Source organism: Herpailurus yagouaroundi, unplaced genomic scaffold (genome assembly GCF_014898765.1).
Source record: "Herpailurus yagouaroundi ecotype Mexico unplaced genomic scaffold, PumYag 213, whole genome shotgun sequence".
Lineage (NCBI taxonomy): Eukaryota > Metazoa > Chordata > Mammalia > Carnivora > Felidae > Herpailurus > Herpailurus yagouaroundi.
In genome coordinates this window covers 5,536,702-5,559,847 of record NW_024412444.1, presented here as the reverse complement: position 1 = coordinate 5,559,847, position 23,146 = coordinate 5,536,702, and the positions used below count along the sequence as shown (strand labels likewise).

Below are 23,146 nucleotides of genomic sequence, written 5' to 3'. Positions count from 1 at the left end.
ACCTTGCCTCAGGACACAGAACTAGTAAATTTTGAAATGAGGGTTCCAATACAACTCTACCTGTCTCCAAAATACTAACTCTTTTGCCCACTTACCACACTTATACACAATATTGGGGGGAAGAGAAAATGTGTTATGGGAGAAGCTTGATTCAGACAGGACCCTATTCTCGCCATGACAGTCAGGTGACCCCACTAGGGAAGAAACGACTGATAGTTTTTCAGAACAGGTTGAGTATTGGGTCAAGAGCAGGACCAGTGATTTGAATGCAGAGGTTACTTGAATGTCTGCTATTTGTATCTTGAAAGGTGTCTACATTAAATACTTTATACGTATTTAAAAAATTAAGCCGTATAGCGAAGGCCATTTCTACAATAGCATGCTTACGTTGTAATTTGGTTTAGATACATGGTAAACACTTAATCCCTCCTCACCCTGTGAAAGATTTATTGGTTGTCAATAGCTAGTGTCTTGAAGCAAATTACTCAATTCCAACTGGCTCTAAGTTTCAGGGAACAGCGAAATGAGTTCGATCGATGACATTAACGTCTTGTAAAGGGCCTTCTGTAGACCATTTTGATTGACTTTTATATTTACATGACCCCAAAGATTTCATCCCTTAGCTGCAACCTCTACCCGTCACTAAATGCACCTCCATCTGTTGTTCTGGGCTTACTTGCCATTCTTTCTGGATGTTATCACAGGCCAGAGATTAGTGTCGCGTGCATTAGCGCCTCCAAAAACTTAGATGCTGCTCTTTTCCACCCTCCTTTTCCCACTTCCTGATTTCAAACCTGTGAGAGGAAGTGTTGGTTGGACACGGGCCCCAGTAGTAGCTGGAGCAGACAGTGGGAAAAACCTGAGTGGCTGCTGGAGAAGATGTGCTTCTTCCCAAGTTTGCAACTCCTACTTGTCAGCACTGTGCCCAGAAAGGAAATACTTGTCACTTGCATGCCACAACATGCCCCAAATGTGGAGGAACACTGCTTTTCCCCCACTACATAGATAAGTTTGCCCAGTAATCCTCAAAATGGTTTTTGAGAAACGTTCGTCCTATTAAATGCTCCTCAGAGAAAGGACCAACACAATCTCGAACAGGTATCTGTATTTCTGTGTTCATCACAGCATCATTCATAATAACCAAGACATGAATAGATAGACACTAGGAAACCGGGGGAAGGATATATATTAACTCTGTATAATTTTTTGCAAATTTTCTGACAATCTGAAATTAGTTCAAAATAAAAAATTAATAAAATAAAGATAGCAGAAAAACAAAGAGGAAGAAACGAGACTGAGCTATTCCAGCACTAACTTATAAAAATACAGGGGCGCCTGGGTGGCGCAGTCGGTTAAGCATCCGACTTCAGCCAGGTCACGATCTCGCGGTCCGTGAGTTCGAGCCCCGCGTCAGGCTCTGGGCTGATGGCTCAGAGCCTGGAGCCTATTTCCGATTCTGTGTCTCCCTCTCTCTCTGCCCCTCCCCTGTTCATGCTCTGTCTCTCTCTGTCCCAAAAATAAATAAACGTTGAAAAAAAAAAAATTAAAAAAAAATAAATAAATAAAAATACAGTGTGGGGGCACCTGGCTGGCTCAGTCTGTAGAACGTGCAATTCTTGAATTCAGGGTTGTGAGTTTAAATCCCACATTAGACACGTAGCCTACTTTAAAAAAAAATTTAAAGAAATACAGTGTGAGACATGAATATGAGTGACATATGTCATTTTAAATTTGCTAGTAGCCAAATTAAAGGAAGCAAAAGGATATGAGTTAAATTGATTTTAATAATATCAAAAGTATTATCATTTCAGCATGCACTCAATATAGAAAATTACTAATGACATCGTTTACATTCTTTTTTGTCCTAAGTCTTCAAAATCCAGTATCAATTCAGATTAGCGCTTTTCAAATTCTCAATAGCCACATGTGGCTCGTGGCTATCACATTTCCCTATGCATCTTTTATTTCTGCTTCTTTCTACAAGGGTTTTATTCTTTGCCGCTATAAAATCCACCTTCCTTCCTTCCCTCACATAGGAGCATTAATATGTTCCAGGCATTGTTCTGTACACAAAACTGACATAAATTCTCAGCTTCCTGGAGCTCCCTTTCTCAAGAGGAAGTGATTGACATAAATAGTAGCTATTGTAAATAAGTAAATTATATAGTAATTAGGTAAGTGTTATGGGGTTTCCGGGGGACAAAGGTGGGTGTGGTGACTCAGATATGCGGGAGGTAGGAAAGTTAACTGAGGCAGGGTCTACTTTTGAACCTGGATCACCTTTGGCTGCATTCTGATTCTTTGCATTCTTGAGTTTCAACAGATTCTCTGGAGTGGAGGGAACAATGAGCGAGTAAAAATTATGCCTTGCTTTTATTTATTTGGTCCTTAATAATGAGTCAAGTCCAGCTCAGCCATAGAGTAGATGCTTGACTGATGTTTCAACATCTTTTTTAAAGGAGTTAATGGCATTATGCACTGCCAGCCCGGCAGCTTTAGCAGAAATATGCATGAGCAGCTTTAGCAGAAATATGCATGAGCTACCTTGTGAGGATAAGGATATTTCAGCAGAACACAGAGGGTTGTGAAACTATGCAGCCCACTGCAATTTCTTGATGTGAGCCTAGAGAGGTTTGATCGATAAAGTTTGATTCTTTCCTTGATATTTGAATAATTGCTTACAGCCTGGTGAATTTAGCGTATCTTAAAAATTGATTGCTTCTCTCCAGAAGAATGTGAGTTTTGTTGACCTTCTTTGTAACAGAGCATGAGGTCCCTTGTTTGTGTTTTAAACCTCTGGTCAATAATGGCTATTCATCAAAATGCCTCCCAACCTCCATTCCTTATTGGATATTACAATAGAGTGAAGCCAGAAATATGTGTAAGTAATCCCACACCTCAGCTTTTCAGAATTTGAGATATCTTTAACAAGTTAAAGGACAGGAAGCATGGCAGAGAATCGAGAGAGAGAGAGAGAGAGAGAGAGAGAGAGAGAGAATTTGTCCTGCATCTGATTATGTAAGGTGCTGCATGGAACGTATATTATTGGGCCTGGCCCCAGATCACCAAATTCCAAATCTTGGGGAGGAGGGAGAAACCTGAGAATCTGGGTGGTTAATAGGTTTCCCTAGTTATTCCTATGCCCTCTGGGTATTGAGAAGAGAATCGTGGACCCCAGCACCAGAAAGGCCTGCATTTGAATGCTGATGCCCCTGCTCCCTGGCTGGGGTGCTCAGAGGGTCTCTTTTAGGGAAGTGATTCTGAACTGCCCCTTGCATGTTGGTGGCCTTCCTACCCATGAGGCTTTGTCACAAAGAGAAAGCAAGGGAATTTGGATCCAGCATACCGCATCCCACCGCACCAAGTCCAGCAGGATGAGTCTTTGGAGTTCTTAATTGTGACATTTTAACAAACTGTTCTGCTCCCATTTTTTAATGCAATTGGAGTCAAGGCTGCTTTTGTCTCTTTGTTTTGCTAAGAGAAATGCAGGCATTTGTTTCCTCCCCGTTTCTTTTAACTTGGATTCCTATAATGCACGTATTTATAGTCCGAGGAGGCCAGAAAGAGAATGAGGACACACGTGCTTTCGAGGCCTGCCATGGGGGCTGGACAGGAACATGTCAGGCCCACAAAGATGAGCCAGCAAGCTCTTTGTTTGTCTTTCTGAGCACAGGCCTTTTATCATCTATGGTCCCATCTAAATGGCTTTCTTAAATGATAAAGGGCTTAAGAAGCAACTTGTAATTATGGGCTCTCCAGTGGACTCACATACTATTTAAAAGCGCCAAATCGAAGAGAAACATATGAGGTTTCTGCTACTTAAGCTGGACCTAGGAGCCCTGGGTGAACTTACTTTTAACATAGCAGCCTCTTATCTTTTTTCTTCACTTTTAAAATTACACAGGTAATATATTATACAATATTCACATAATACAATTAAGTCATAAATAAAAGCCACTTCATACCAGCCACTTTAATTCTATTACCTGTGATTCTTTCTAGATTTTTCTAGACATATGTAAATAGATATGCTACACACACACACACACACACACACAAGTAATTGAGACTCTTTACATTGTGAATGACAGAAACGCAATTCAAAAATGTTTTAAACAAATGGGAGGAATCTCTTCACTCACACGATCATATTGAAGTGAGGTAACTGGCTTCAGGAATGGCCAGCTCCAGGAGCTCCAAAAAGGTAGTAACCATTTCTCTCCTCTCCCTAGCTCTTGGCAATGCTGCATTTACCCCTCCTCAGTGGGCTTTTTCCATGTGTTAAAAAGGATAGCTTTCAGCAGACTTGGGACAAAATAGTGCCCATCCCCCAGTGTCATTGTCATCTCTGTTGCCTGACATGGTAAAGGAGAGTTAAGATTGGAAAGGGAATTAAAATTTTTCATCAACTGACCTTACACTATGGATGTTATGTCGGATTATCTGGGTGGGCCCAAAGGAATCACAAAGGTTCATAAAGGTGAAAGAAGTAAGTAGCGGAGTTAGAGTAGAGAAGAGGATGCGATGATGGCATCTCTAAGGTTGGAGAGATGTAATGTGAGAAAAAGTCAAACTGCTGTTGCTGGATTTGAATATGGAAGAATAGCACCATGAGCCAAGGAAGCGAATGGCCTCTAGAGCGAGCCAACTGGAAGAGGCAAGGACCTGGATTCTCCTGCAGAGGTTCCAGAAGAGAACACAGCCTGACTGACACCATGAAACTTGTGTCATGTTCCTCACCTACAGAAGGATAAGATAAGAACTTTGTCTTCTGGGGGCACCTGGATGGCTCAGTCCGTTAAGCGTCTGGCTTCGGTTCAGGTCATGATCTCATGGTCTGGGAGTTCAAGTCCCGCATCAGGCTCTGTGATGACAGATCGGAGCCTGGAGCCTGCTTCGGATTCTGTGTCTCCCTCTCCCTCTGCTCCTCCTCCACTCCCTCTCTCTCTCTCTCTCTCTCTCTCAAAAATGAATATACATTAAAAACATTAAAAAAAAAAGAACTCTGTGTTCTATTGGGCCACTAAGCTTGTGGTACTTTGTCCTGGCAGCCATAGAAAACCAATCAGAGCCTAACCAGCAAGAGACTTTTTCCTCCTCAAAAATCCACATTTTAGGGGCGCCTGGGTGGCGCAGTCGGTTAAGCGGCCGACTTCAGCCAGGTCACGATCTCGCGGTCCGTGAGTTCGAGCCCCGCGTCGGGCTCTGGGCTTATGGCTCGGAGCCTGGAGCCTGTTTCCGATCCTGTGTCTCCCTCTCTCTCTGCCCCTCCCCCGTTCATGCTCGGTCTCTCTCTGTCCCAAAAATAAATAAATGTTGAAAAAAAAATTAAAAAAAAAAATCCACATTTTAAAAGTCTTTGGAAGACTTCTGACTAGCCAGCTTGGTTTTTGCCCCCATCTCCATCCCATCACCATGTTTAGCAGAATAGGATACTATAATTGTCTAGATCAGGATACTCTTTATGGCAGAGAAAGGGGATTAAGGGACTGATGGGCAGTCCCCCTTCCCAGAATCACATAACTGATATTGCAACAGAGAAGTGCCCAAAAGGAAGGTGGTATTTGTTGTTTATAGTTTGTTCTTTTAATGGGTTTATGACATGCTTTTTGTGCTATAATTTGCTTAATTAACTTTGCAACATATCTTGGAGATACTGCATTTCAATTCATATAGGTCCTACTTTGTTCTTTTTAGTAGCTGCATATTATTCCATTGGGTAGGTGAACCAAATTTATTTAACCAAGTCTCCTGTTGATGGATGTTTCCAATCTTTGCTTACAAAGAAGACAGCACACCGTATTCCCTATGCATGTTATAGTTGTTTTTGTTGTGCTCAGTATTGGTTATGTGATGGAGAAGAGGGCAAGGACAAATCTAGTGGGTTGAAAAGTGCCGCCCCCAAATATGTCTAAGTCCTAACCCCCAGCACCTGTGAATGTGATCTTATTTGGAAATATGGTCTTTGCTGATGTAATTAAGTATCTGGATTTAGGGTGGGCCCTAAATCCCATGATGAGTGTACTTATAACACACAGAAAAGGAGAACACAAGGAAAGGCCATGTGAAGATAACAGGCAGAGGTTGGAATGATGCCTCTATAAGCCAAGGAATGCGAGGAATTTCCAGCAGCCACCAGAAGCAAGGGGAGAGGCATGGAATGGATTCTCCCTCAGAGTTTCTCGTAGGAACCAATGCTGCTGATACCTTAATTTCTGAGTTTTGGCCTCCAGAATTGTGACAGGGTAAATTTCTATTGTTTTAAGCCACTTAGCTTATGATAATTTGTTATGGCAGCCCTAGGAAACTAATACACAGGTTTCGAAAACAAGCAGTTCTCCTGCCCGCCCTCATTTGGCTTGTGTCCAACTGCTCATCACCTGGGAAGATGGACCTGGTAGGTCAGATCATGTAAAGCTGTATGGCATACAGGAGTCGTTTTGCTTTTTGTTTCTTGTGAATGTGCTTTGTTATTTTTATTTTCTAGTGCCATTTGGTCTAAACAAATGACAAAATTAGTTTACGCTTCAGAGTCAGCTCCCAGTGGATATATGGTTGAGAGGCAGACCCGGTGTATGACAAGTGGCAGAGCAAAGTGAAGAGTTAGGCAGAGTATTTCTCTCCAGTGATCCATGGCATCAAAGATCTTTAGTGGTTGTGCATAAGAGAAGTGAGTAATTAAAGGAAGGAAAGAAGGAGGGGAGGAAGGAAGGGAGGGAGGGAGGGAGGGAGGGAGGAAGGAAGCAGAAAGGAAGGAATGAAAGATAAAAAAGACTATGATGATGACAAGTGAGGAACCTTTAAATGCCCAGTAGGATATCCTGCTAAAATGAATCCCTTTATATTTAATTCATCAACACAGCTGAAAATGCTCACGATGTGCTTGGTGTCCACTGCAGCGACACAAGCTGACCATCCCCCATTCTCAACACCCCACCATTACTGTTTCAAGTCAGATGTCAGAAATGCAGTGAACAATAGTCAAAGCAGAGAGCTAGGAGCTAGGAATCTGACACTTTTTTGATCAGTCAAGCACCCCCCCCCAAAAAAAAGGCAATAAGGCATATGCATACACAGGCATGATCAAAGTACACAGGTATGTCTCCCGCATTGCACTTTTTCTCATCTGCCTTCTGACATGTGTGAATTTGGAGCCAGGAAGCTTATGCTTGGTAATTGGCAGCTGTGTTTTAACTGCAGGTCTGAATGTTTCGGGTGGGGAAAAGAAAACAAGAAAGAGACAGTGAGATGCCCATTTACAGGACGGGCAGTATATCATGGCACACCTTTAAACCTGCTGAAGGAGACAGACCAAGTCCTAAAAGTCACGGAAAGTGGTGCAACTCTACACAATTTCTACGTGTCGTACCTGCTGAAGTGTACCTGCTTTGGCCTTTGACTTCCTGGCATATAAATGGCCTTGGCTCCTGTCACTCCCACTGCTAGATTCCCTCCCCTCATCAAGTCTTATTGCAAATACCACCTCCCCTCTTCTTAACCTGGAAAGAACTTCAAGGGAACAGATCACACACCTTACTAAGTTGGAAAAGTTAACGCATATTGTGGGATGGGGCCATTTGGAGCCAGTAATTAAGTGAAGAAGTAAACCAGTATTCACAAGAATTGGATCAACCAAGAACTACAGGTTCCCAAATATGCCTTTTTTGCATTTCCCCTGAGCTCCTGATGAATAACCTTCCACTCTTGGGAGGCCTGAGACTTGCTCTTTTGGTAGCCTCTCATGTGCTTGTTTTCTCAGTGCATTTAAATTTGATCACAGGGCAGGGCCTGGCCGGTCCTCTATGGCTTCCCCCAAGGACGTTCGTCTGTGATGTATGTTTAATGTTTTCCCTCTGTTACAGAGATAAATGTCATCGGTAATTCTGATTGGCAGGCCCAGTGTTGAAGGTCTGTAGAATTATGGGAGTCCCAGAGTCACAGGAATTTCTCTTCATTCCAACAAAGCATACTTAAGTGGATTAATGATGTGGACTTCTAGAAGCAATCTGGTTTTGTGAAAATTTTCAGCAGCTTTCCCCTCCTCCATTTCTACTAATTTTCTTATTCTTTTTTCCCCTTTCTCTGTCTTTTTGATTTATAATTTTTGCTTTCAGCCCTCAAAACCTCTCTGAGCTGATTATGATACTTCCTTGCACTGAATGTCTCATTTGGCCTCTCCTGTTACCACCCCTCTGTCGTTTTGATCGCCTCAGTACCCAGAGGCCCCCTCATGCTTCTCAGATTAAATCTCCCACTTTTGCCATTGTCCTCCTCACTTTGCTTAATTAGATAATTTCAGAGACAGCTTTGAGGACCCTACGTGTTGCCCCAGTGCTAAATGGGGTTTTTACAATTATTATCTGGAAGCCTGGCCGCCATATCATCTGCTTCTTTTCTCTTCTTCTTTTCCCTTTCCTATCATCTGGGTATGAATAATGAAAACAGTCTTTCCTTAAATGGAAAACTTATAATATTGTTGAGTTCTTTTCCCTGAGTTGGCTATTAATGGAAATTGAGGCATATCTCTGTGCTTTTGGCCTGGGAAAAGAAATAGGGAAGGTTAAGACATGGCAATATGCATTGTCAATGATTAGCATCTTTGAGAGTTGTTTTTTTTTAATGAATTCTGTTTTATTACCAAACCAACAGAAATACATAGGGAATTTGGATAATTCAGAAAAGCACACAGTTGAAAATACATGTCATGTGTGTTTTCACCTTACAAATTTTGTGTGGGTGTATGTGTATGTTATATCAATATTAATCTATTTTTACACACAAAAATGGGTCAGCCTGAACATAATGTTTTCTAACTTACATCTTAAGCTTAATGAATTCTGGACATATAAATTAAATTTTTTTACATAACATGACCATAGAGCCCCCTTTTACACAGATTTAACTAGTCCCCTATGAACAAGTATTTGGGTTCCTTAGTCCAACAATTAATTGTACTCATATAAACAATGCTGTAATCAACATCCTTTATGCATAGCCATGGCAGTTTTTTAAATAATTATTTCTTCAATAAAAATTTCTGAAGTTAGATTTGCTGTTCAAAGATACGAAATTTTAGTGAGCATTAGGTATTCAGGAAGACACCCAGAAGATTGAGCTAACTCATGCTGTTATATTGGCTTGGGTTAGAAGAGAACACCCCATATCAAACAAGCTCTTTCCCAGTCTTTGGTCATCTTGGACAACAAACACTGGATTATTCTTTTTTCTGGCTACATATACTTTAGAAATGTGAAAGACCATCGCTTTCCTCCCTTCTAGAACTCCCTTCTACCCCTCAGTCTTGCAGTTTAATGGATCACAGCAGAGTTCCAAACACCATGATTAGTCTGCACCTAACTTAGCTCTGTTTATCTTCTGTCAATTTTTTCTATTTTTAATATCAGCTTGGTATGCATTTGCCTTTCCAAGTGTTAGAAAGCAACTTTTCTCTTGTTTTACGTGTGGTTCGTGTTTTCATTAGAATCCTTGATATATTCAAACATTCTTCTCTTTTTCCCTAACAATATATGTTCATGAAATCTTTGAATAGTATTGTAAATGGGATGTCATTTAACCTTCCTTGCAAAGACTGTAAAAACAAGACCTGTTTATTCAGGGAAGTTAACATTCTGACTCAAAGGGAAAATACCTGAGGATCTCAGAGATCCACCTACATGTGTATTGACTGAATGCTGAAACTGAATTCTGACATATCTAGACCCAGATATTTTACAAACCAAACAGTGGACTGGATGACTCATCTCCATAAACTGAGAACTCTAACAAAGATGATGACACTATGGCTCAGATAGACACTAATACCTACTTGGAGAATCACTATGATGTTTAAATGAGCTAATATGCTTTCAAGTGCTTTATAGGGTGCTTGGCACATGAATTACAACTCAGTGTATGATCATGGAGGAAAAGATATTTTAAGAAGCAGAGAAAATCCTACATTAAGTGACTTTGTACTGGAAAATCATAAAAGGGATATAAGAACTGATTCTCCTAATATAGAAATCAAGGATATAGTATCCCCTTTTTTCTTTACTATAAAAAGTCTTGTGAAGAATCTAGAACCTTCCTCAACTTAATTTTCATCAGTTACAGCAGAAATTCTTTACTTCTTATAGAACCATGCCCCCCCATATGAGAATCTTTTAAAACTTTGAATTCTCAATAGAAATATGCACACTCACATCACATTTTGCAATCTGGGGCACCATCCTATACCAGGTGAAACTGCCCCAAAACACAGACATTGTAGGACATACTTTCATTTATCTGAATGGAGTCAGAAAGAAGAGGTTAGAGCCATCTCAGGGCTGCAGTTGGGTATACCTGATTTCAGAGCCAGAGATTCTAATCATTACCATGTGCTGGATACATCCCATGCCCTTCAGCACTTCCAACATAGAAAGGAAGATACGTAGGGAAATAAAGAAGTACAGTGCAGTACGGCATGTACTGAAAGGAATGACTTCATGGGAGTGGGGTACAGACATCACGAAAACACCCACTTTGCCTGGTTTCACAAGGGCACTAGTGGTCCCTTGGTCTTTCAGAATCTTGGGAGATTCCGTGGACCATGTGGCATACCTTATGTCAAAATCAGAGTGCCAGATGAGAGGAAACTTAAAGATCCACCCATGTTCTGTCCCTCTCCGTCCATCCCCCTTCTCTATATGAGAGACAGGAGCAGGGGAATATAGGTGAACAGAAGCTTACCAGGAGACAAGCCTTCACCTTTTGCTTGGCAAGTTTGAGCCCATTTGTAATAATCTATAATGTCTATGATACCCAGACCGTGAAATCTCTGAATTCTTGATTCCAGATATCCAGAGGAGGGAACAGACATCGTTCACCCCACACACACAACCTTGTTTATAGAGTGCTCTAACAACATCCCAGGCCTGGTTGTTCAGCAAAGGGTTCTAATTTGGACAAGCAAGAAGGAAATGGCCTGGCCATTCAATTACACTCAAGTGATAGCATGATATCTCCCACTTCCAAGGGCACTGCTAACTCCATTAGCATAAGACCATTGCTGCTTAGTATTTTCCCTCACACACACCTAAATTCAAGTAATTGCCTTACCACCGACCTGCCTTGTTGGGCAAGTAATTTAATGAGTTAACATGTACTGACTGCTGACTATGTATGTGGTAGTGTCCTTACTGTTTTACATATGTGGACTTGGCCCACCCTCCCAACTCTTTGAAGAAGAAATTATTATTATTATTACCCCTGGATATTATTCAGGATCAACAGCAAGTGAACAGAACTGGAAACAGAGAGCAGGCTATTAATCCTGAAGCCCATACCCTCACGCACAAGGCCATGGTGCCTCCAGTACAGCAGGTCAATTTCAACATTTGTAAAAATGGGATGATGCTGACCATTCTCCAGAGCAATATCAGGATTAAATAAGGTTGGTTTATTTAATCAAATAGTGTCAAATAATGGGGCCTCTGCCCATGAAGGGAATCCTTTTGGAAGAATGCACAGGTGTAGAAGTCAGGCTTACCCCAGATAGTACACAAACACCTGTGACTACAGCAAGCAAACCCACCCTCTATATCCACAGTGCTTTTTATTTGTTTTCTTTTTCTCATCTTTCTGCCTTCTCTTCTTGTCTGCACTTGCAAGTGACTTCAAGTAAGTTAAAATGATGGTATTCCATTTTCTTACGGTCTTCGTTTCTGGCTATTTGGATCATTTAAAAAAAATTTTTTTTCAACGTTTATTTATTTTTGGGACACAGAGAGACAGAGCATGAACGGGGGAGGGGCAGCGAGAGAGGGAGACACAGAATCGGAAACAGGCTCCAGGCTCCGAGCCATCAGCCCAGAGCCTGACGCGGGGCTCGAACTCACGGACCGCGAGATCGTGACCTGGCTGAAGTCGGACGCTCAATCGACTGCGCCACCCAAGCGCCCCTGGATCATTTTTAGTCAACAAATGAGTTGGCTTTCCCCAAACTGCCTGGGTTGATATTTTTTTGTTTGAACTGCAATGTTCTTTCAAAGGTGAATGATCAGGAACTATTGTCTGAAAATCAACGATACATTCCGAGGCAGAGAGCCAATACCGTTTTGTTTGTTGCTTTAATTACTCTGTGTGTGTGTGTGTGTGTGTGTGTGTGTGTGTGTGTGTGCGTGTGCGTGCACGCGCTTGGGTTTTTTGGATTGCTGTTATCCCTGCTAAAGGAATTGAACGCATATAACTGACTCTTCCATAAACACTGTTCGAGCCCTACATAATGCAAGGCTAGCCCTGAGCTAAGAGCAAGGGACTACCAGACAGCTCAGAAGTGAAGTTAGTTTCTAGCATGGGGCAGGTAGTAGGGGAAGGACAACAGGCTGAGAAAGATATAAAAGACAAAGAGCCATTAGAAAGGTGAAGGTAATGGGCTGTGGTGGCTCAGAGAGGAGAGGGATTGCTTCCATCAGGAATGATCACAGAGGACTTTCTGAAGGTAATGGCAATTTGAATGGGACCTTAAACAACATAGAGAATGTGGACTATGGTGTGGTAAACCAGAAAGGGTGAAGGACATTCCAGCTCACAGAACATATCTGGAAAGTAGCACAGGATTAAAGAGACTTTAAGAAGAAGGTTAATTTTTATAAAGAAAATTGATCTTGTTTGCTGAGGAAATAAAGAGGGAATTAATCAAATTAACAGCCCTGAACTCATTTCTCACCATTGTTCCCTGGCTCACAATTCCTCCAGTATAATACTGCCTCAGGGCCTTTGCACTTGCCATTCCCTCTGAGCTGAACACTTTTCCCGGATCTTTGCCTGGCTGGTTCTGTTTTGTCTTTCACATCTCAGTTTAAGTAAACCCTCTTAGAGAGAGCCTAACCTCTGTGAGGAGGTTGTTCTCCCTAACACCGCCCCCCAGTCATGCCACACTCTCCCATCTACCCACACAGATACACCTCCTCAGCATGCTTGATTGTTTCTTTTTTTTTTTAAATCTTGTTTGTTTCATAGCACTTTCCATACTGTCTTGCCTGGCACAGAGAATCTCAACTCCAACATATTCCTACCCCGTGTATCTATATCACATCAAAATGCTAGTTTTCATGCAGTCCCAGCGAGCTGAAACTCTTGATTTTTCATTCTAGAAAAATGGATGTGAAAATGCTTACTTCCCGGGGTGCCTGGGTGGCTCAGTAAGTTAAGTGTCCAACTCTTGCTCTCAAGAGCTCAGGTCGTGTCTCGCCATCATGAGATGGAGCCCCGTATCGGGCTTTGTGCTGACAGTGCAGAGCCTGTTTGGGATTCTCTCTCTCCCTCTCTCTCTGCCCCTTGCCTGCGTGTGCACATGCTCTCTCTCGCTCTCTCTATCAAAATAAGTAAACTTTTTAAAAAATGCTTACTTCCCTTCAAGCATTGGTTCTCAGCCTGGCACATATTAGAATCACTTGTGGAGCTTTTGAAACCCGCAGATTATTGAGCCTTAACAGAGTAATTAAGCCCAAATCTCTGCAGGTGAGGCCCAGTCTGCCCTAAATAGTTCTAGTGGACAGTCCCAATTGAAACCCAATGCTTTAGAAGGGGCAGGGGCAGGCATCTATGCCGATGATATTCCCTGCTTGCTCTGGTAGGGTGGAGGTGAGTTGCAGGATCAAGGGCCACAGGTCTGGAAAGCGAAAGCAGTATACATTTCCTTCATTCCACAAAGGGTTAAGGCACATCTGCCATGTGCCAGGCACTGTCCTAAAGGGGTTCAGAGTGGAATGAACCAGACAGAGTGGCTGGCATTGTATCTGCCCCATAAAATGCTAAGCTTCTCTTGGAGACAATACTGTTAGACTGCAGGATTTGGTCATGAACCAAGTAGAATATTCTAATCAGACGTCCAAAGGAGTCTTCCCTTAGATCTTCACTTAACCAATGACATTATTTACTAGAGGGCAATAGCATGTTCCAGAAGTGCCAATCCCTTCAGAGTATGATTCAGAGTCATTGTCTTGGTCCATGAGGCTTGTCATGCTCTTATCCTCATATACCAGCACCCCTCCCATCCCTTGGTACTCTCCAGCCACACTCCCCCATAAGCCTCTACTTTCATATAATTGCACAATTTGCTCTTCCCAGCCTCTGCTCAAATATCACCTCCTCAGAGAGTCCTTCCCTGTTCTCTTGATCTAAATAGCATCCTAATTCCTCTCCATCTTTTTGCCCTGCTTCCTTTGCTTTATAGCATTTATGTATTTATTATCTCTTCATTTTCTGTTTTCCCTAATAGAACATAAGCCTAAAGAGAACTGGACCATGTCCTTCCTGTTTATCGCCATATCCCCAGCACCTAGCACAGTGCCTGGTACATAGTAGGTATATAGTAGATGCTCCTTAAGTATTTGCTGAATGGATGAATTTAATAAGGTTTAATTCTCATTGCAATTCTCATTGCATTCATGTGTATGGTTATCTTCTACTGAGGGCAAGTTGAGACTAGGTTTCTAATTAGAAGTAAATGGTCTGCTTCTTAAATGAATTAGTATAAGGAACAAGGGAATCAATATAAAGGAAAATAGCAAATAAATAGAAGCGTAAGTGGTAAGAGGGTGGCTGACATCTGGGAAACCCTAGTCTAGAGCAGATCAGGAAACAAAGAGGAAAGAACAAGCCTGGAAGTCAGGGAACTACCATTCAGTCATCCACATCAGAATGCTGAATGACAGCAGTCACCTACCCCTACCCACAATCTTTTGTTATGTTGAGGTGCAGTTTATCTAGTATTCATTGAGCCTCAGTTACGTGCTCTGTGCAGTGCGGGGGTAAGCATGATTTAGAATCCAATTCCATCTTCAAAGGGTGAACCTCAGAGATAGCCATGGGCACCATGATGATTGAAATCCAAATGTGATAAATAGAAGAAAGGCCCATAAAGGCCACAAAAGAGCAGCGTTTGTTTCTCCAGCGGAGACCAAGGAATCCTTTTCAAAAAAAAAAAGACAAATTTGACAGGACCTTGAAAAAAATGGGAGATTTCAATAGGCAGGAATGGGAGCCAAGGCATTCCAGACAGAGGGGACAGCTGGAGTAAAGCCAGGCAGAATGGTGGCAGCAAAAAATTGGGGGGGAATGAGATCACAGGACACAATGGAAAAAATGTGTCGGCTTTACTGGAAAACTCACGTAGGACTTTCTGTTTGCTGGCTTTCGTTTGTTATTGCACCCATGTCCTCACAGAGAGGAACTTCAGGAAGGTATTTCTACTTCCAAATAACCAATCTCAAATCCATTTTCTTTCTATAAAGAAGATATCTGGAAAACCCCATCCTGCCATTTCCATCGTAAGCACGCAGGCAACAATCAACTGCTGCCCTAGATTTACGTTAAAAGGATGCCTGACCTTGATTAAAAAAAAAAAAAAAAAAAAAAAAAAAAAGAACCCTCCAGAGAATGGTGGCCTTGGTTGCCAGAGTCCTGAGCAGCACTATGGACAGAGAACTGCTCTCCATTAGTACCAAAAATCCAAATAAATCTACCCTCGGAACTATCAAGAATCCAGCCAAAGCAAAAAGGCTCTTGAAGCAGTCCTTCATCTCAAGGGGGAAAGAATCCTTGAAGAGAGATTTCCCCTGATAGGCAAGTGCATAAGGCTTCCTGCTCCCTCTCTGCAGCAATCTCCTGATGGGTAATTAATGTCCTTTGCATGGCGATAGCCTGCTACTTCGCAGTATTGTGCCCCCCATGTGTGAAGCTCATGACCTCGGTGTCAAAATTTTTTTAAGTTAATATGATTTAATGTGGCACTCTATCTTCCCAATGTGCTTCAGAGTTAACATCGTACTTAATTTTATCAAAGGTCTTTGTCTTGAGTTACAGCCTGGAAGAGAAGATTCTAGGGAGGACTTTATGATATTAAATAATGCATAGAGAAATTAAGCACCCTTCCCAGTGGTTCAAAAGCTCTGGATGGTCCCTAGCTCCCTTCCTAATGCTAATATCTGATTTCGATCTTGAGAATACTTCCACTTGGAAGATAACAGTAGGAGAGAAATATTCTCTGCCTCCAACCTCCCTCCCTTTCTCTTTCTGAATAATAATTAAAAAAAAAAATCCATGGAGTCTCCCTCTTGATCTCCTTTTGTCACTAACATCTCACTTTAAACTAAAGTGTGTTTCACAGAATGTTAATGGCTGCTACACAACCTCAATTTAGAGCCAAATAAACTTTAGGGAAAACTGAGTTAAACAGTTAAGTAGGTATATTTACTGAGGTCATGTAATAAAACCTTTCATAGGTGACTCTGCACTATTAATATTCAAGAGGGCTGTGTATAATTTGTAGCATTTCCCAAATTTAGTGTTTCCATGGAACCCTTTTTTGATGTAGTGTCTGGAGAGATACGAGTTCATCAACCAGTGTTGAAATAGCAAAAAAGAGGCTGTCTCTGTGACAGAAGCTCAGATGTTCCCCTAGAAATTGCAACTCCCAGGACAGTTAGGATTGTTGGTTGAAAAACCACGAGGTAGGTCACATCACAAGAGCTGTGTTCAACCAGGCCACCTTCTCTCCAATTTTCTCATGTATATAATGGGGAGTCATAATACCTGCCTCTCAGAATTGTTAATAGAATTGTTCAGGTGACTAATTTGGAACAACGTAAGTAAGAATCCTCAGCAACATAGCAGAAGGGAAGCATGCATTCAATGAACACTAACTGGTATCCCAACGTCCTCTAGGAAGTGCTTCTCTAATCTTACCATGCATCTAATCTCACCAGTTTGTTACAATGCAGATTCTGATTCAGGAGGTTTGGGATAGGAACTGGGATTCTGTGATCCTGTGCTCCTAGTTTGAGGACCGTAATTTGAGAAGCAAGTCTTTCAGAGATACAAAAGCAACAAAACAGAATCTCCACTTTTTTTTGTTTATTTATTTTGAGAGAGAATGCATGAACAAGCAGGGGAGAGGCAGGGAGAGAGGAGAAGAGAGAATCCCAACACAGAGCCTGATGTGGGGCTTGATCTCATGAACCACGAGATCATGACCTGAGCTAAAATCAAAAGTTGGATGCTTAACTGACTGAGCCACCGAGGCGTCCCAAAACAGCATCTCCACTTTTAAAGAGTCATAATGTTTGGAGAGAAATTAGGTATGCCATGAGCTAACTCAATGGCAAGCAGAGACGGGTACAAAGAAACTACTTGGGAGGACAAGGTTATTCTCAATCACACTAATTCACACTTGCTTTAGAAAGGAGTTAAAGCTGACTTTGAATGATGAGCAGGCCAGGAATCCTGGGTCCTGGCTGTGCCAGAAAGGGAACACATTCGTGCAGGTAGGAAAGCATATGGTTAACTTAGGAGATGCTCATAGTTCTAGGGAGCCCCGGCATAATGGTGAAGAGGAGGGGCAGGTGTACAGTGATCCATGGACCTGGATGCCTGTGTCACAGGTATCAACAAAGCACAGGATAAGAGAGTTATAAGTAAAGGTATTCGTTTCCCAGGGCTCCCGTAACAAAGTCCCACAAACTGAGTGGATTAAAACAATAAGGTTATTATCTTATAGCTCTGGAGTCTAGACGTCTAGATCCAAGTGTCAGCAGGACCGTCCTCCCTCTGAAAACTGCAGGGGAATCGTTCCTTGCCTCTTCCTACTTCCTGGTGGCTGCTGGCAATCTTCAGCATTCCTTGGCTTGCAGCTGCCCCTCTCCAGGCCCTGCATCCCTCATCATGCAGTGTCCTCCCTGTGTGTCTCTGTTTTCACATGGTCATCTTCTTATAAAGGCACCAGTCCTATTGGATTAGGGGCCACCCTACTCCAGGATGACCTCATCTTAACTAGTTTCCAAATAAGGTCACATTCTGAGGTACTGGTGGTTAGGACTTCAACATACATTTTTTGGAGGACACAGTCCAACCCATAAAAGCAAAACTGTATGCACTCATTAGGTCCAAGCAATCTCCTGTGCCCTGATCAGATTAAGCTTCAAAAGTAGCCTTTTCTCAGTGAGCATTGGGAACAAATGAAGGATCATATGTCTGACGACCCTCTGCCTTCTCCATGTTCACCCCTCCCCATGCATGACAAGGATCTTTAGGACATTCTGGGGGGTCACTGAACTAAGCAGAAAATGCAGGACACTGATATTAGAAAAATGAAGGCAGCATTAGAATTCCTCATGAAGCCTTCTTTCCTTTTTCTGCTTATTTCTGTAGGAATGTGAGGTCACTCTCAAGGAGTATTTGGGAATGTGAGCCCCTTCAGTTTCCTTACTGGTGTTTGCACACAACAGGATTCAATAAAACAAGGATTACCAATGTCTGTCTATCATTAGAAGTAGTGACCTTCCAGTCTTTCCGTTTGCTCTTTCCCAATGGAAGACTAATGTAAACACTGTCCAGAATGTGAATTTTGTAGGCAGGCAGAGGGGTCAGTGGGCTATTTTATCAAATTAAACCACTCTCTTAAAAAAAATGGAACTACTAAAAAATAAGTGGTTTTTCCTTTTCCAATTATATTCTCTCTGGCTAGATAGATGAATTCATTGTCACCTAGGTGCATAACGTTTTGTGTTTCAAATAACACTGCTTCCTCACATCTTAGAGGTTACCAGCATGAAAGGAACATTTCACACAAAACCTCTACAAGTATGGCCATGAGCAGTAATAAGTTTTTCAAGCCTGTTCTTTTAGACTGATTGTCCATCCCAGATTAATTCAGAGCCACCCTTTCTCTGCTAAAATGAAGAAGAAAGTTGACTTCACTGTGTGGGCAGAAAAAAGGAAGATGTGAAAATAAAAGAATATGAAATGAGTATCTTTTTCAAGGCAATTGAAAACAAGTTGCAAGTTCTGTCCTTGCTACTGTCTCCATCTAAAGAAAATAAGCCCAAGCATCTCCTTGGGGCTGGTAGTTAATTTTAAGCCATATTTAAAGACTGCTAAGAAACACATTGGTGCCAATCTAGGCCATGGCCAGTGGTCATTTAGTCCCACTGACTAAAAAGATGCAAACACTAGGCCCCAGACATAGTAGACACTAGCAAGTTCTGACATCCTTACCTTCTCAGTCCTGTCCTAAGCAATTTAGTACATTGCCCAAGAAGACATAACCCTTGGAAACTGTAATATGCTATGCTAAGAGAAAATAAACTAAACTTCTACAGGTCAGGCTTAATTTTGCAAACTCCATTTCATGGAGATAATTGGCCACCAGGCGCTTACAGGAGGATTAGCCAGCTCGAAATCTCATCTCCTCCCCTGAAATCCTCCGCAATCCTTCCAGCCTGAATTAATCTTTCCTCCTTTGTGCTCCTATAGCACTTGATCTGTACCTCAATTATAGCTCTTATCACAGTCTCTGTGGCAGTACTCTTATTTCTGCAGGTCTTATCTCCCCTAGTAGACTCCAGGCTGTCTAAGGAACAAGACTGTGTCCCAGTCATTTTTGTATTTCTGGCATCTAGGACAGGGTATGGCAGGTCCTCAATAGGTATTTATTGAAGAACTGAAGGATGGAATCGGAAGAAGGATTTTGTGATTTTCTCTATCATTATCAAATGTCACTTTCTCATATCCAACAAGGTCTTAATAAATCCTTTGAAGGAGAGTTCTGGAACACTTAAGAGATTCTGGGACTTAAAGGGAATAGGAGAATTTCAAGGGAATCTAAAGGTGAGCCTTCGGTGGAGATTAAAGAAGTCCACAAATACATATGGAAAACTCACTAGAGGAGACCTACCTGTTTTGGAGGGTCTGGGAATGGTCAGGGCTGGAAGCAGACTTTGTATCACTAAGAGTTTTTGAAGTTGCAAGTAACAGAAGCTGCCTTTGAGTAACAAAAGTGAAGTCATTTACTGGAAGGGCATAGGAAAGTTCACATAAAGAAAGGGAACACTCAGGAACTGGGTTTAAAAAATACTAGAAATGGGGCAGTTCAAGACACATATACAGCAAAAACTAAGGAATGGCTTTAATTCATAGTTCAACCCATGTGTTGGTACGATGCATGATTCAACTCAGCCCCTCATCTCATCCTTACATCATGTCATTCAAGGCCCAAAACCCAGAAAAATAATCTTGTTGGTCTAAGTTGGGTTTTACACTGACCTCTTGGCTTGCGAATGTCCCTTCCATAGAGAAAGGACAATCCCCCAAGAGAAGTGATTCCCTGAAAGGAAATCAAGGTGCTATTAGCAAAAAAAGGAAAAATGAGTGCTTGACAACCAAAACACGGCTAATGACTACTACAGTCTTCCCATGGAAAATAGCCACATTAGAAAAGTACTTTAAGGAATAAAACTATGTCATAACTAACGAGAAAGATGAGACCCTAGAACACTTTTATTTATCAGTAGATTAGAGCTGAAATTCAAGTACAACACACTTGGACATGTGCCGTCAAATATTTTATCCACCGTGTGTATTGCCCACATATTTTAGACAGTTTTTTACCCTGTTAAATTGCTTACAAAGCCATCTTTTTAATAGAAAAATCAAAAGAATGACCTTGGAAAAAGTCACCAAATAATGACTCAGAAATTAAGGTAACTGAATTTCTGTCAGCCCTTTTCTACTCTCTATGTGAGTAGGGAACCAAGTTACAGCTAGAAAGAAAATTAACAAACTGAATTTTTCGGTGAACTAGAACTCTAGGAATTACTTATTGTCCTTTTCGTTTCTCACTGTAACACCTGAAAATTACATTTTGTCAGCAGATACTTTGGAACATTTCCTACCAATACTAATGGTTAAAGCTTTTTTTGATTTGGGGTTTTTTTCAAGTAGGTCTGAGAGAATATAAAAAACCTCAGTGCTTTCCTTCTTGTTCCAGTCCAGGATATTAGACCTAATAATGGTTGATTAGTCAAGCTTTTTAAGTGCTTCTGCATATCAGATGCTGTACTGAAATCTTTACATGTGTTTCTCATTTAATATTTGTAAGAACCCAATGAGAATATACTCTTGGTATTAGGAAACTAGGAGTCAAAGGAATTATGTAACTTGCCCAAGGGTGCACAGCCAGTAAATGGCAGAACTAAAGTAAAATACATAAAACATTGATGCAGAAAATGAGTACACACATACATTCATACATACAGTTACAGACATAGATATTAACCTTAAAAGTTATTTTCTGAAGCATTTAGATTACCTGTCCTTAAAAAGGGTAGGTCCTCAATAGATGTATAGTAAAGGCAGGAATTTATAATGTGATTCTAAAAATATAACTTCCAGGAAATTTATGTGGGTAGGGAAAAAGATCTATCAGCATAAAAGAATATTTTAAATAGAATATGATGATCTGTTATTCCTTCTACTGACTCTGAAAATGGTTGTCAATTGTTATGTTAGGACTAAATTCAAAGGGAAAAATGATTGATTAAATGTTTTTGACCTCTGCATCTTTTTTCCTCCTGAGTAGCTTATTAAAGGCAGTGGTGGGATGTATTTCTCTGACTTTTTTTTAAAAAAATCAGGGTAATCAAAAAAATGTGGTTGGTATTAGCATACAGATAAACATATAGACTAATAGAATAGAGTTGAGAATACAGAAATAAACCTTTACATTTTATGACCAACTGATTTTCAACAAGGATCCCAGCCATAGTAATGGAGAAATAATAATCTTTTCAACAAATGATGCAGAGACAACTGAATACCTACCTGCAAAAGAATGAAGTTGGACCCCCTACCTCACACCATATATAAAAATTAACTCAAAACAAATAATAGACCGTGTAAAATCTAAAACTACAAAACCCTTAGAAGAAACCATAGGAATAAATCTTTATGTACTTTAGTTAGCCAATGGTTTCTTAGATATGACATTGACAGCATTAAGTAATAAAAGAAAAAATAGATAAATTGTATTTCATAAAAAAAAAAAACAACTTCTGCACTTTAAAGGACACAAGAAAGTGAAAAGACAGCCCACACAATGGGAGAAAAATCTTCTAAATCACTTATTCAAAAAAGGACTGTGTCTAGCATGTATACTCTAACAATTTATATATATATAAAGAACTCTCTTAAAAGAACTCTAACAACAAGAAAAGACAATTCAGTTCTAAAATGGGCAAAGGACTTAAATAAATGTTTATCCAAGGGAGACATACAGATAGCCAATAAGCACACAGAAATATGTTCAACGTCATTAGGGAAATGCAAGTCAAAACTATATTGAGTTATCACTTCAAGTTCATTAGGATGGCTAAAATAAGAAAGACAAACAATAACAAATATTGACAAGGATGTAGAAAATGGTATCTCTCCTACATTGCTGGTGGAATTGTAAATCATGCATCCACTTTGGAAAACAGTTTAGCAGGTTCTCTAAATGTTAAACATACGATTATGTTAATGTTAAACAATATGATCGAGCAGTTTCACTCCTAGGTATATAACTAAGAGAAATGAAAACAAACACACACACACACACACACACACACACACATGCACAAAAACCTATCTACAGATGTTCCTAGCAGCTTAATTCATAAAAGCTCAAAACCCAGATGTCCACCAACTGATGAATGGATAAACAAAATGTGGTATAGCCACACAATGGAATATTATTCAGCAATATAAGAGGAGTGACATGTTCAACAACTTGGATGAACCTTGAAAACATTATGCTAAGTGAAACAAGCCAGGCACAAAATGCCACATATTGCACGATACCATAAATATCTATCATATGCTAATTCATAGAAACAAAGATTAGTAGTTTCCAGGGGTTAAGGGATGGAGAAATGTAGTGTGACTGCTAATGGATGTGAGAGTTCTTTTGGTGGTGATAAAAATCTTCTGAAATTAGATAGTGGTGTGGTTACTTTGTGAATATACTAAACTCTGTAAATATACCAAAAACCACTGAACTGTATACTTTAAAAAGGTGAAGTTTCTGGTACTACGTTATGGTTAATTCTATTTCAATAAAGCTGTTGCTTAACCATAAAAACTATGACCAGCTATTATCTGTCTGAGATGGTAAGTTTGTGGTGTTAGTTCCCCAAACTTTCTATTTTCATACATTTCTGTAACTATCTACACACTCTACTCTTTGTGTTCCAGCTTCTACCCACTTTCCCATCCCCATTCTAACCACTTTCCTGCTGTGCAAATGTGTTCTTCATCTTTCATGAATTGGCTCAAATCTCATCTCTAC

At 40.8% G+C, this 23,146-nt stretch overlaps 1 protein-coding gene across 3 annotated transcripts in view; it reads left to right on the top strand.

The window, feature by feature from the left end:
* The window catches only part of SYNPR (synaptoporin), a 318,541-nt gene that overhangs the window by 223,179 nt on the left and 72,216 nt on the right, over positions 1 to 23,146 (top strand). The gene's annotated exons all lie outside the window — the stretch shown is intronic.